We start from the raw sequence: 12,908 nt of genomic DNA on the forward strand, positions 1-12,908 counted from the left end.
TTACACAAACGTTTTCTCCAAATCTACTCCCATTAAACAACATCTTGAAATTTGGCATAGGTATTTCCACCAACATTATCAGCCGCATTAACAATCACTGAGCAGCACATTGGAACTTAATTTTACAAAAATTGGTCTCTTCCCCAACCCCGAAATGTGGAAAATACAGCCCATCTCCTCTCAAATTCCAAGCCATTGTGATCCACACAGCATTATCTTCAGGTGTGCTATCATGAGATTGTTATAAATTGAAAACTGTGAATGGTCATAAATGGTATATTTCCCATTGTGTTTCACACGCAAAGTCAAAATCAAGTGTCGCTTTTAGAAGCTGAATCCTTAGTGAGACATGCAAAGTCTAAACCAGTGAAAAGTTAGAATAGTTAATTCAATGTAAAATCATGTATAGAAAGTGAAGATGAGGGAAAAAAATAGGATTGAAGAGATGGAGACAGATAAAAGATAAAGTAAAAAAAAAGTAATTACAATCTGAAGGAATGAGACTCCGCACTTTTAAAAGAAAGTTCTCAGTGCCAGAGGTGTTGGTTGGCAGTAACTATGCTGGTAAAAATTCTCTTAACACTTGAATGGACAAGCCATAACTACTTCTGGTGAGTTTAGTGTGTATTCATTGGGTAAGTACCATAATTTGCACTCTTCATATTCGTGTGTGAATGCATGAAGCTCACGGTGGGGTATGATATAACATAGATTTTGGAGCAGTGGAGTAGCCCAGACAGTAATTGTCTGATTTCCGCATTTAACTGTACATATGCAGATACTGCTTCTCCCCGTAACAACAATGAGCTTTGATAGCCTCATTATTACTCTTATCATAAAATTCAGGCCATTATATGCCTCATGCAGTACAGTGATACTAAACTCAAGGCTCCCTGTAGAAACATTAACTCTAGAACAGTAAAGATGCCAATCTGACTAGAAAGCTTATAATTACCATGGTGTCCCTCTTCCTCTCCAAGCAGAGCTTAAAACTCGACCTCTTCAATCTCCCTCTATCCCCAACCCCCTACATCAACCTTTCTCTCTGCAAAATAACTCCTCCCCATCAGTGAGAAGAGAATAGTCTTCCAATCAGAGTTGGAAATGGATCCCGACCCAGAACATAGCCCTTTGCGGCAGGGGAATATTGTTCCAGGCTCAACGCTACCCAAACCTTCTCCGTCCTTTCTCCACTCCATTCCATTCCCTTCCGCTCTCCTGTCTGCCCAATCAACCATCGCCCTCCTGTCTCTCTTTCCCAATCTCATTATATGGATTATGAAATAGATTTTAATTACTCTAGGGTTTTTTTTTTGCTTTGCCTTTTATCTGTCTCTCTCTCTTCTGTTTTTTATATACTGTAACAATTCTCCATTACTGCATGTCCTCAACCACCATAATTTCCTGTCTCCACTTCTCTTATTTCCTTTTCCTTCAGTTTCCTGGTTCCAGTTGCACCCCACCTCCCCCAATCACCCCACCACTCCCTGCAACCACCTCAGCCACTTGGTGTGCAATCTCACAGGAGATAACTAATTCTAAAGAAAGCCATATCAATATAAAATAGTGTTGAATTAATGTTTTTCAAAAATAGAGCTGGGAGGGTAAACCAGCTGCATTTCAATCTTTTTAAGCTTCATAAAACTTAAAGCATGGTTTGTTTCCCCCCGCCCCCCCCCGCCACAATAATCTTCAGCTCTACAAAAGCCAAGTAGCAAGTTCCAAACAGCATTTTCTATGACTGCTAAGATACTGATCTCACATTACCCCAGCATTACTTTTTGTTGTAATACACATACAGACTGAAACAAAATTCCGAGAAAAGGATCAGCTCCTCCCATTGGCCTAATATGCAAGTGCACCAGGTGGTGTTCTGCTAAGCCACATAGGTCCAAGATCCAATTCTCTGGTCTCTACTAAACAAGGTATATTTTGCAGGTGTTAGATGAGGACAGGCATGGACTTAGCTGTAATGTTCCCCTCCTCCATTCCTTTCCAACAAAACATCTCATCACTTATGCTCACATAAAGAAAGAGTGTCTTAGGCAAGACACCAAATTACCCACACCCATAGAAATATACTCCAGCATGATTACAATCTACAAGTTCAGCTGCTTGTGTACTTAGATTTCCAGAAGGCATCTGACAAGGTGCTACATAAAAGGTTACTACACAAAATAAAGAGTTCATGGTGTAGGGTTAACATATTAGCATGGAAAGAGGACTTATTAGCTAACAGGAAACAGAGAGCAGGCATAAATGGATCATTTTTCAGATTGGCAAGATGTAATGAATGGAGTGCCACAGGGATCAGTCTTGAGGCCTCAACTATTTACAATCTATATTCATGATTTGGATGAGGAATCAAAAGTTTGGTTGCTAAATTTGCTCTTGACACAAAGATAGGTAGGAAAATAAGTTGTGAAGAGGACACAAAGAGTCAGCAAAGCGATACGGATAGGTTAAGTGAGCAGGCAAAACTTTGGCAGATGGGAGTATAATGTGAGAAAATGTGAACATGTCCACTTTGGCAGGATGAATAAAAAAAACAGCATATTATTTAAACAGGGAGAGATTGCTAAACTCTGAGGTGCAGAGGAGTCTGGGAATCCTGGTACATGAATCACAAAGTTAGTATGCAGGGTACGGCAAGTGATTAGGAAGGCAAATGGAATGTTGTGTATTGCAAGGAGAATGGAATATAAAAGTAGGGATGTTTTGCTACAGTTGTATAGGGCATAGTTGAGACCACAACTAGAGTACTGTGCACAGTTTTGGTCTCCTTGTTTAAGAAAGGACATGATTGCATTAGAAGCAGTTCAAAGAAGAACGAGTGGGTTATCCTATGAGGAAAGGTTGGACCTGTATCCATTAGAGTTTAGTAGAATGAGAGGTGATCTTATTGAAACATACAAAATCTTGAGGGGACTTGACAGGGTGGATGCTGAAAGGATGTCCCCCCTTGTGGGAGGGACTAGAACTAGGGGATATGGTTTAAAAATAAGGGGTTTTCCTTTTAAGACAGAGGTAGAGAGAAATCTTTGCTCTCAGAAGGTCATGAGTCTGTGGAACTCTCTTCTCCAGAGAGCGATGGAGGCAGGGTCATCGAATATTTTTAAGGTTGAGTTAGACAGATTCTTGATTGACAAGGGAGTCAAAGTGTATGGGGGTAGGAAGGAAAGTGGAGTTGATGCCACAATCAGGTGGTATTACTGAATGGTGGAACAGGCCCCAGGGGCTGAATGGCCTACTCCTAATTCGTATGCTCTATGCTCACCAAGTTATCAGTTGTGGCAGTAAATAGAGGATTTAAAGATACTGAGGTGGCACACCAACCTTGACTAAGAGTAAACAAATAGATGGTATTCATTTTTAGAAGCAAATTTACTGTTTACATAATGCAAAAGAAACAAGACAGCCTGTCCAAACTAAAGTTAGCAAGTCAGTACTTATATTGTGTATAGAAAGAACAAAAAATTGATGTTAAAGTATGTCAAATAGATCAGGGCTCATGACAGCAGATAAATCCATTACCAATGTTTGATATCAATTTCCAATCATTCCCATTGCAGAGAATTTCTGATCAAATCACAATGTTTCCCAAGTGATGCAATTTTAAATACTCGGTTAGTACAATTAGTCTATTGTCAATGTTTTTCCAGAGGCAAAGGAACATTTTAAAAATCTAATTTATTTTATGCAAATCATATTTTATCCAATGCTTCCTGCTGTTTAACTTAAGTTGAACTAAATGAGTTATGATACAAAGATTCCCCAATTGGCTATTTTTATCTATACTTTATGGAAATTGTAATTGAAACATATAAATTGTTAATAAACTAATGATGCATTGTTTGTGATTGAATTGCATTGTATTGAAGTCGGCCTGTACCATAAGGATTACTGGCATCATGAACATCGTCTCAACACTGCAGCTCCCCTGATCACAAACCAAATTCAACAACTTTTATTTATATAACACCATCAACATTTTGAAACATCATGAGGTGCTTTATGGGAGGATTATACAACAAAGGATATGTTATGACAGATGGTCATAAGCTTGGTCAGAGGTTCCATGCCTTAAAGGAGAGTGAAGTAGAGAGCCAGAAAGGCTTAGTGAGTGAATTCTGAAGCTTTGGGTCTTGGCAGGTGAAGATGTGGCTGCCAATGGTGGAGAAATAAAAATTCGGATGTTCAAGAGGTCAGAATTGAGCAGTAATCATATCTTGGAGGATTGTAAGGATGGAAAAGATTAGACGGAAGAAGGAGCAAACAAGGGTGTGAATTTCAAAATCGATACATTGCTAAACTGGGAAACAATGCAGCACAAAAGACTAACAAATGGAAAAAAATTATTCACCGAAAGCACTAATGTAAAGTTATCGATTGCCGAAATTTATATCAAGGGCATTAATCTAGAATAAAATTTTAACCTTGTAAAGACAATCAATAAGGCTTTGGAATTATATGTGCCCTATTTTCAAGGGTCCCTGTACTGGAGTAGAGTTTAAGAACTTGGGTTCAAGAACTTAGAGATGTTGCAGTCAATTTGCACTCAGCAAGGTCCCACAAATAGCAAAATAAAAGCATAATACTGCAGATGCTAGAGATTTGAAATGAAACAGAAATAAACTCAGCAGGTCGAGCAGCATCTGTGGAGAGAGAAACAGTTAACATTTCAAATCCAGCATGATTCCTCTTTGGAGAGAGGTAGAAATGTTATGGGTTTTATGTCATTGAAAAGGGGTTGGGGGGTGTCAGGTGAATCAAACGGGAAAGTCAGGCATGGTGGTTTGGGCAGGGGGGTGGAAATTGCTGAAGATGTATTGGAACAAAAGGCAAAGTGAGAAAGTGAGTGGCAGTAGTAAAGAAACAAAGCATCCCTTCAGAGTAGATGTTAATAGCACTGCTCCTTAGTTTCATTTTGTTCTTCGTCTCATCCAACATCATAACAAGAAACACTTTCTCTTTGTTAGAATCATATTGGTCTCAAGACTGAATTTTTCTTTTACAGAACGGAAGGACTTGGCATTAACTGCACATGTGGATGCTCACCTGGGATTTTTTTTTTAAAAAGTCATAAGTTCATCTTGGTACTAACAGCAAACATGCCTCTTCCAAGAAATCACCTGTATGGTACTTGAGAAGTTGTTTTGTTTGTTTGTTTTAAACTGCAAAACAGTTTAATTAATGAAAAGCTGTAAGACCAAAGGGCAAAGACATGGCAGAGGCAAACCTTAAGTTTGAACCGGTGGTTTTGCTTTCAGTCTTGTTTGAGAACAAGTTGAGGAAGGAAGGCTACCCTAATTAGCTCCATCTCTCTACCTTGTCTAAAATTGTGTGTGGCAATCAGCCTGTAGCCAGAGAACCCGCATCTGAGTGTAACTACACTAAAGTCTCGCCGTTTGCGACTACCTGGTTCACGTTTTCACTTACCCATACTTTGCACTTTGTACACAGAATCGTGTCTCACGTGAGCAATGTTTGCTCATCCGTAGTTTCTTCTCCCTCTCTCTTCTTTCCGCAGGTAGACAACAGCCATAATGGAGCAGACACCAGAATGGTCGCAACTGAAGTGCAGCCCGAACGGAGGGATTAACACGGAAATGCCCAAATCTCGCTGCAACAATGGCTGCGTTCATTCTGAAATCTTCACCAATGTATTGCTCAGAGGCTCCCCCATCTGTTGGATACAGATACTGCACCAGAATTTAGAGTAGAGTAACTGCCCAAGCCAATGCTCCCCTCACATGGCTGGAACCCATCTAACTCAGCCCCATGGCAAAGCACGTTCCCTATTCACGATTTTGCCATTTTCGAGGTTTTGTGGGGACATAACCCCATGAACGGTGGGACTTTACTGTAGTTTGCATTTAGACCTGCAAAGCTAAGACCAGTTGGTGAGAACTTCCAGACGTCCATCAAGGACCAACATGGTGGATGGCATTTTCAGACCTCCATTCAAGTAAGAAGTCGCAAGCACACAGGCTGTTCTCCTGTGGGATGTAGGTGTAGAGAGATTGAATGTCCATCGTGAAGAGGAGGCTTTTAGTCCAGGAAAGTGGAAATTGTTGAAATGACTTAGGGCGTCAGAAGAACCGTAGATATAGGCGGGAAGAGACCGAACAAGGGAAGAAAAAATAGAGTCAAGATATGTAGAAATAAGTTCAGTGGGGTAGGAACTGGCTGAAACGATGGGTTTGGGGTTAGGGAACAATAAGGTGGGAAGCCGTGGGGGGAAGATCTCCAGAGGAGATGAGGTCGGTGATGGTCCTAGACACAATGGCTTGATGTTTGGTGGTAGTGTCACGACCTGGGGGAGGTGTGAAAAAGTGTCTGAGAATTGGCACTCAGCCTCTGCAAGGTAGAGGTCAGTAAGTCAGATAACAAACAGCGTCCTTGTCAGCAGGTTTGATAACAAATTCAGGGTTAGACCTCAGAGAACTGAGTGCAACAAGCTCAGAGGCAGACAGGTTAGAGTGTGTGAGGGGAGCGGAGAAATTAAGATGGCCGATGTTACGCTGATAGTTCTCAATGAAAAGATTGAGAGCAGGTAAGAGGCCAGAGGGAGGGGTCCAGGTGAGGGAGAGTATTGGATACGTGTGAACGGGTCTGTGAAGCACGGGGAGGACTTCTGCCCTAAGAAGCGAGCATAGAGATGAAGGTGACGGAAGAAGGGCTCAATGTCATGCCGAGTCTGAAATTCATTGAGGTGAGGGTGTAAGGAGATAAACTGAGTCCTTTGTTGAGCACAGATCGTTTTCTCACCAAAATGGCCAATTGTGTACCTATACCTTTAGTACTCAGAAGAAAAGAGACTCTTGACCAGGCTTCTTTCAAAAAACTCAATGATTAATTTATTTTAAAAACAAAATTTCTTTTAACAAGTAGCAAGTACTGGTTAACATACAATTGTAATCGGGAAGTATATCTATCTCTTCCTAAAGAATTCCCCCAGCACATGCACAAACAAAGGACAAACAGATAGAGTCTCTCTACAGAGATAGGCTTTGGAGGATGGGCATTAGGGATAAAGTCCACAGGGTCTCTGCGGATCCTCTGCACCCTCCTCCACCTGGCTGAACTTGTTCTCTCACTGAACAATTTCTCCTTTAATGTGTCTCACTTCCTCCAAATAAAATATGTGTGGCTATGGGTGTTGTATGAAGTGTCTGCATGCCATTGTAATGTAAAGGTGCTTGGCATAGCAAGAGTTAACATGGGACTGGAGAATAGCCCCTCCCACGGTATGGTGCATCGAGTCACGTGGTAATAAACTGAGAACAGTCTTGACAGAACACTCTGGAACCAACCTGCATGGAAGTAACAGCACCATGTGTGACAGTAACCTGGGGTCTGTAAATAGTTAAAGGTTAACAATAAAAGGGTTCATATTTAAATATACAACCCTACAGGGTCTCATTAATGATCCACAGCAGCCGACACCATATTACAACATGGTTGGCTGTGGTGGGAGACCTAAAGATACCACATCAGGCAGCATTTTAAATGATGAACCAGGACAGTATCCCAAGGTATGAGAAACTAGAAACAGCTGAAGCCAAACTAGAGAGACGTGCACCTAAGGAGAAAAATTGAAGAAACAATTGAAGAAGCTTCGCTCGAGCCTTAGAAGTTGGGGAATCCACCAGAGCAAGACCTCTGGGTGATGCAGAGTAAAAAGAAAAAAATACCTGGTCAGATCACAAAGAAGGGTGAGCAAAAATACAAAAAACTGAAAGGCCCTGTGTAATGCAGAGTCAAAGAACCTGGGCAGTTAACAAGATGATGAGTAAAGTTACAAAAAAGGTGTACTTACATTATAGAATAGGTGGCAGTCCCAGGGCTCAGCAGATTGCAGCAGTGGTGGCCATGCTGCGGTGAAGTTAAAAATAAAGAAGCTAAATAAAAATTGGTTGGCAGAGTCAAAAGTTTAAGAATAAAAACTGGAGAGTAAAAAAATCTGCTGAAATGTTACCTGAAAAGAAAAACAAAAGGGCAGGCAGTGCAGAGGAGAAAAGTGCTGTTGCTTTAAGTGGAAAAAAAAAGGGCCCCAAATGGACCACAAGCCTGTCAAAACTCCCAAGAAAAGGACCTGCAGAGAAAAAAAAAGGAAAGAATCACAGAGGAAAATCAATATCCCTATATTGAAAGATTAGAGGTTCAAAAACAAAAGCAGCCATGGTCGCTGGAGAGCCCACCAAAACCAGAAAAAATGCAGGAAAGCCACAGCACTGAAAGACGACAGCTGCAGACAGCTCAAGTGGAAAACAAGGTACCTCACTGTCAGTCTTAAGAGGTAACAATTTAAAGCAGTAAATACAAGAGAAAAAAAGCAGTCATGGACAGTAAATTAGAAGAGCCAGGTACGTTTCTGCTATGGAAAGGGATAATCCAGACCCAAGAGTGAGAGTCTTGGAGAAGACAATCTTTTAGTTCATAGGAGAACCACAAAATAAAAAAAAGGAATCAGCAGAAGTACAAGTTGATAAGATTTTATTCATGTTTGGTTGATTTGTGTCACGAGGGGACATAAGTTCAAGGTGAAGGGCAGGAGGTTTAGGGGGTATGTGAGGAAAAACATTTTTACCCAGAGGGTGATGACGGTCTGGAATGCACTGCCTGTGAGGGTGGTGGAGAAGGGTTGCCTCACATCGTTTAAAAAGTACCTGGATGAGCACTTGCACATCATAACATTCAAGGCTATGGGCCAAGCGCTGGTAACTGGGATTAGGTAGGTAGGTTAGGTGTTTCTCACGTATCGGTGCAGACTCGATGGGCCAAAGGGCCTCTTCTGCACTGTGTGATTCTGTGATTTTCTGGTGAAGTACTACACAGCCAACGTATAGATCCATACTCGACAACATTTGATGAGATATTAAAATGCTTTGATAGGTATTTAAAACTCCCAATAAAGCGCCGGGGACAACAAAAGACCCCGGAGCTGAGGCAACAAAATGTCCCGGAACGGGGGCAACAAAAGACCCCAAAGCGAGGGAGACAGGTGGTAGTGCAGAGTGCACAGGTGGCTATGAATGAAGGAAAGCTATCTGAGGTAACTCAAAAGAAGCAAAACATGCAAAATGTAAAGGAAGCTGTTCTACAGGAAAATGTTTGCATCAGAGCTGAATTAGAATATTTGGCACACAAGATTCAAGCTGAGTATATACCTTTGAAAATGCACGATAAATGGAAGTCCTCAATGAACCATGCTGTTCCAAGATGTAAATAAACAAAATTTCAGAGATGACACAAAAAGTATCAGGAGGAAGTAACGACCTTCAATTCCACAGTTGACAAATCAAAGCAGGAGTTGGGAAAACACAACCAGATGTACAGCCAGGCAAAACAGCAGATAGAAAAGGCATGCAAAAAAATTGCAACCCTAAAAGGCTCCTTGAAGAATCAATATGTAGCCATGGAAAGACATGGGCAGCTACAGAGGATGTTGACTATTATTTCAGAAAAAGCTGTGATGGAATTATCGGTAGCAACAAAACGATGCACTGAGGCCAAGAAAGAGTTGGCAAGAGATCAACAACAAAACAAACAGTTGAAAGAGCAGTTGATTGTCCTTCAATATCAAATGAAAAAAGAATGCATTATCATTCAGCAACATGAAGAAATGAAGACCGTCTTCAACAGCAGAATGGAAGCACAGCAGAAGTAACTCGAGGAGACAATGCTGAATTACAGGAAAACTCAAGATGAAATAAGCGAGCTTCGCAAAGAAAAGGAAAACTTGTTGAACTACTCTCACAGACTACAAGAATCACTCTGGTCAAAGTTTATTCCTCTGGAACATTCCGAAGAGAAGTAAAATGAAGTTAAATTTGCTCTGAGCAAACCAAAGAGCGAGTTGGCAGAGAACACTCAGCAATGTTCAATATTCCAGGAGGAAGCCAAAAGCTACAAGAATCAAATGGAGATAACTAAGTGCCAGAAACACAGAGTACTTCTACCTTTCCTCCAAACATGACAGGCCGAGATGAAGAAGCAGTTAAATGCAAAAGAGGGGAAACTGAAAGGAAAAGCCGTTGAACTTTCTAAACTGAGTGGATACTGAAGCCGTGAGTAGCACAATTACAGAACTGAACCAAGTTAAGATTTGGCCGGAGACAGACCTGAAAACAGTGCATCCAAAATGAATTGCAAAGACAAATTTCTGTTGCAGACAGAGCAAGACAGAAATAAGATCAGAAAATGTAAATCCAACACTGAAGTGCAAGGAACTAGAAGAAGAAAGAGCACTGGATGTTTCAGACATACTGAGAAGCATTGGGCTGAATGAAAGGATTCATAAGTTTGCAAAATGGATTGAAAATAAAACAGCAAATAAATGTTTGGCTGTGATTGTGAAACAAGTAGAAATGAACACTCCATCTGTGAAACATCAAGGTCCAGCAAGAACATGGTGGACACCATGGAAAAAGAAAATTCGAGTCCACTATAGGAATGGATGGAGTACATATTCCTTTCAGATGGAACAGGACAAACCCAGTGTCCGAAAGAAACGGACGGGTTCTTAATAAAGAGAAATGCAACTCAAAGGAGTGCAAAAAGCGAATCAAATGGAGATAACCAAGTACCAGAAACACACCGTACTTCCACCATTCCTTCAAACGTGATAGACTGAGATGTGGAAGAACTGTCAAGTCTCAAGACTGGCTGAATTTATAAAGTCAGAGACTTGAGATGGGGAGCAGGGATAGCAAGTAAAGATTGCATTACAAATAGCTTCCTCTGTTGGAAAGGAAAGTTTTCTTTGGAGAAGAAAGGAGGATGTTGTATGGCATCCTTGCATGCCATTTTAATGTAAAGGTGCTCGGCAGAGCAAGGGTTAACATGGGACTGGAGAATAGCCCTGCCCATGGTATGATCTATAGAGTAAAATGGTAATAGGCTAAGAACACAGTCTAGTGAAGACACTCTGGAACCAGCTTGTATGGAGGTAACAGCACCATGCATGACAGTAACCTGGGATCTGTAAATAGTTAAAGACTAACAATAAAGGGTTCATGTTTAAATATATTAAGTCTCAAGATCTCTTCAATGAGCTAAAACAGCGACACCATATTACAACAATGGGTACCTGGATGAGCCCTAGTTATGCCTATCTCTTTATGGGGAATGTGGAACATTCCTTGTTCCAGCTCTACTCAGGATCCCTCCCTGAACTCTTTTGTTCAGTACATCAATGGCAATATTGGTGCCGCTTTCTACTCTCTTCCAGAACGGGAAAAAAATCATGTATTTTGCTTCCAATTTCCACCCTTCTCTCTTCTTCACATGGTCCATCTCCAACATTTCCCTTCCCCTTCCTTGACTTCTGTGACTCCATTCCTGGGGATACTATTCATTACAAGCCCTCCGATTCCCACAGTTACCTTGACTATACTTACTTATACCCTGCTTACTGTAAGGTCTCCATTCCATTCTCAGTTTCTCCATGACACTCTGGTCCATGTCTGTATCATCCCCAAAGTTACTAACGTCCAAGCCGATTGGTGAAGCTGAAACCGAGACACAGATCTTTTTCTCTATCAAGAGAGTTTACTGATTTGTTCAGTCGCATAGCTCTCCTCCCTTCTACCCAGTGTCCCAGCTATCCCCTATTTATATGTGCTCAAAGACAACTGTACCAATCACCTGTTTCTCCTGACCTTCATGACATTAACACATTTTAAACTAATTAACAAGACATTAACACCCAACACTCTCCCATGCAATCACAGGGTGTGTAAAATCTGCCACTTTACCTTATCTCTCCCCAAGCACTGCTTCCAGGTGAAGAAGCATTTTACATGTACTTTTCAATTTAGTAGAATGTGTTCACTGCTCACAACGCAGTCTCCTCTAAATTGTGGAGATCAAACACAGACTGGGTGACTGCTTTGCAGAACACCTCTGCTCAGTCCTCAAGCATGACCCCAACCATCCAGGTGGTTGCCATTTCAATTTAATTCAACTCACCACCTGCAGCCTTGGCAATTCTGGTGCTTATTTCAGCATCAAGGGACAGGTTGCTGGTAATTGTTGATTCAAGGTATGTGAAGCTGTCGACAACCTCCAGAATGAGATTGTCAACATTGATGAAAGGTGGAGTCCCTACGTCCTGGCCCATAACCTTGGAGTTATAGGTGCACATCAAACTCCTTGCAGACCCAGTAGAACCGATCTACAAGCTATTGTTCATATTTCTGTCCTCAGCCTGCAACAATGTTTCAGTGAAGTACAACAGAAGTTGGAGGAATAGCATCTCATCTTCTGATTAGGCAATTTATAGCCCTCTGGACTCAACATTGAATTTAACAACTTCAGACCATGAACTCTGTCCTCCTTGTTGATTTTTGTTTTCCCCAAGTGCCAGTCTGTATCTTGTTTTCACACTTTTTGCCTTCAGACAATGCTGACCTTTATTTTTCTATTAACACCCACCCTGGGCCAATGCTTTGTTTCTTTACTATTACCATTCCCTTTGCCTTCTGTTCCATGTTATCTTTGTTATTTAATCTCCCCCATCCTCTAACCTATCCTTGACCTTCCCTTTTGCTCCACCTGCTCCCCTCCCTTTTTCAACAGTATAAAACCCATCACATTTCTAGCTCTCAGTTCCCAAAGAGGAGTCATATTGCACTTGAAACATTTAACTCTGTTTTTCTCTCCACAGATGCTGCCAGACCTGCTGAGTTTTCCCAACACTTTGTTTTTATCCCACAAATAGTAAACTGGATAAATGACCAGATCATTTGTTTATTAGTGATGATGGTGGTTATGGAATAAATGTGGCAATTGGTAGAACTGCCCTGATTTTTTTTTACATTATGTCATGGGATCTTTTAAGTTCTCTAGCTTTGGCAGATGGAGTTTTGATTTAGGTCTCAACAGTACTGTACTAGTGTTAG

The 12,908-nt window shown here is 41.1% G+C and overlaps 1 protein-coding gene across 15 annotated transcripts in view; it reads right to left on the reverse strand.

Moving 5' to 3' along the window:
* zbtb20 (zinc finger and BTB domain containing 20) overlaps window positions 1-12,908 on the reverse strand; it is a 332,916-nt gene that overhangs the window by 215,563 nt on the left and 104,445 nt on the right. For 2 of the 15 annotated variants that reach the window (XM_078559803.1, XM_078559798.1), the window contains exon 2: window positions 11,406-11,516. The exons of the other annotated variants lie outside the window; for them this stretch is intronic. The gene's annotated coding sequence lies outside the window, so the exon portion shown is untranslated. The remainder of the gene's footprint in view (window positions 1-11,405; window positions 11,517-12,908) is intronic. 15 annotated transcript variants of the gene reach the window in all.

The sequence above is a fragment of the Cetorhinus maximus genome, chromosome 16 (genome assembly GCF_964194155.1).
Source record: "Cetorhinus maximus chromosome 16, sCetMax3.hap1.1, whole genome shotgun sequence".
Lineage (NCBI taxonomy): Eukaryota > Metazoa > Chordata > Chondrichthyes > Lamniformes > Cetorhinidae > Cetorhinus > Cetorhinus maximus.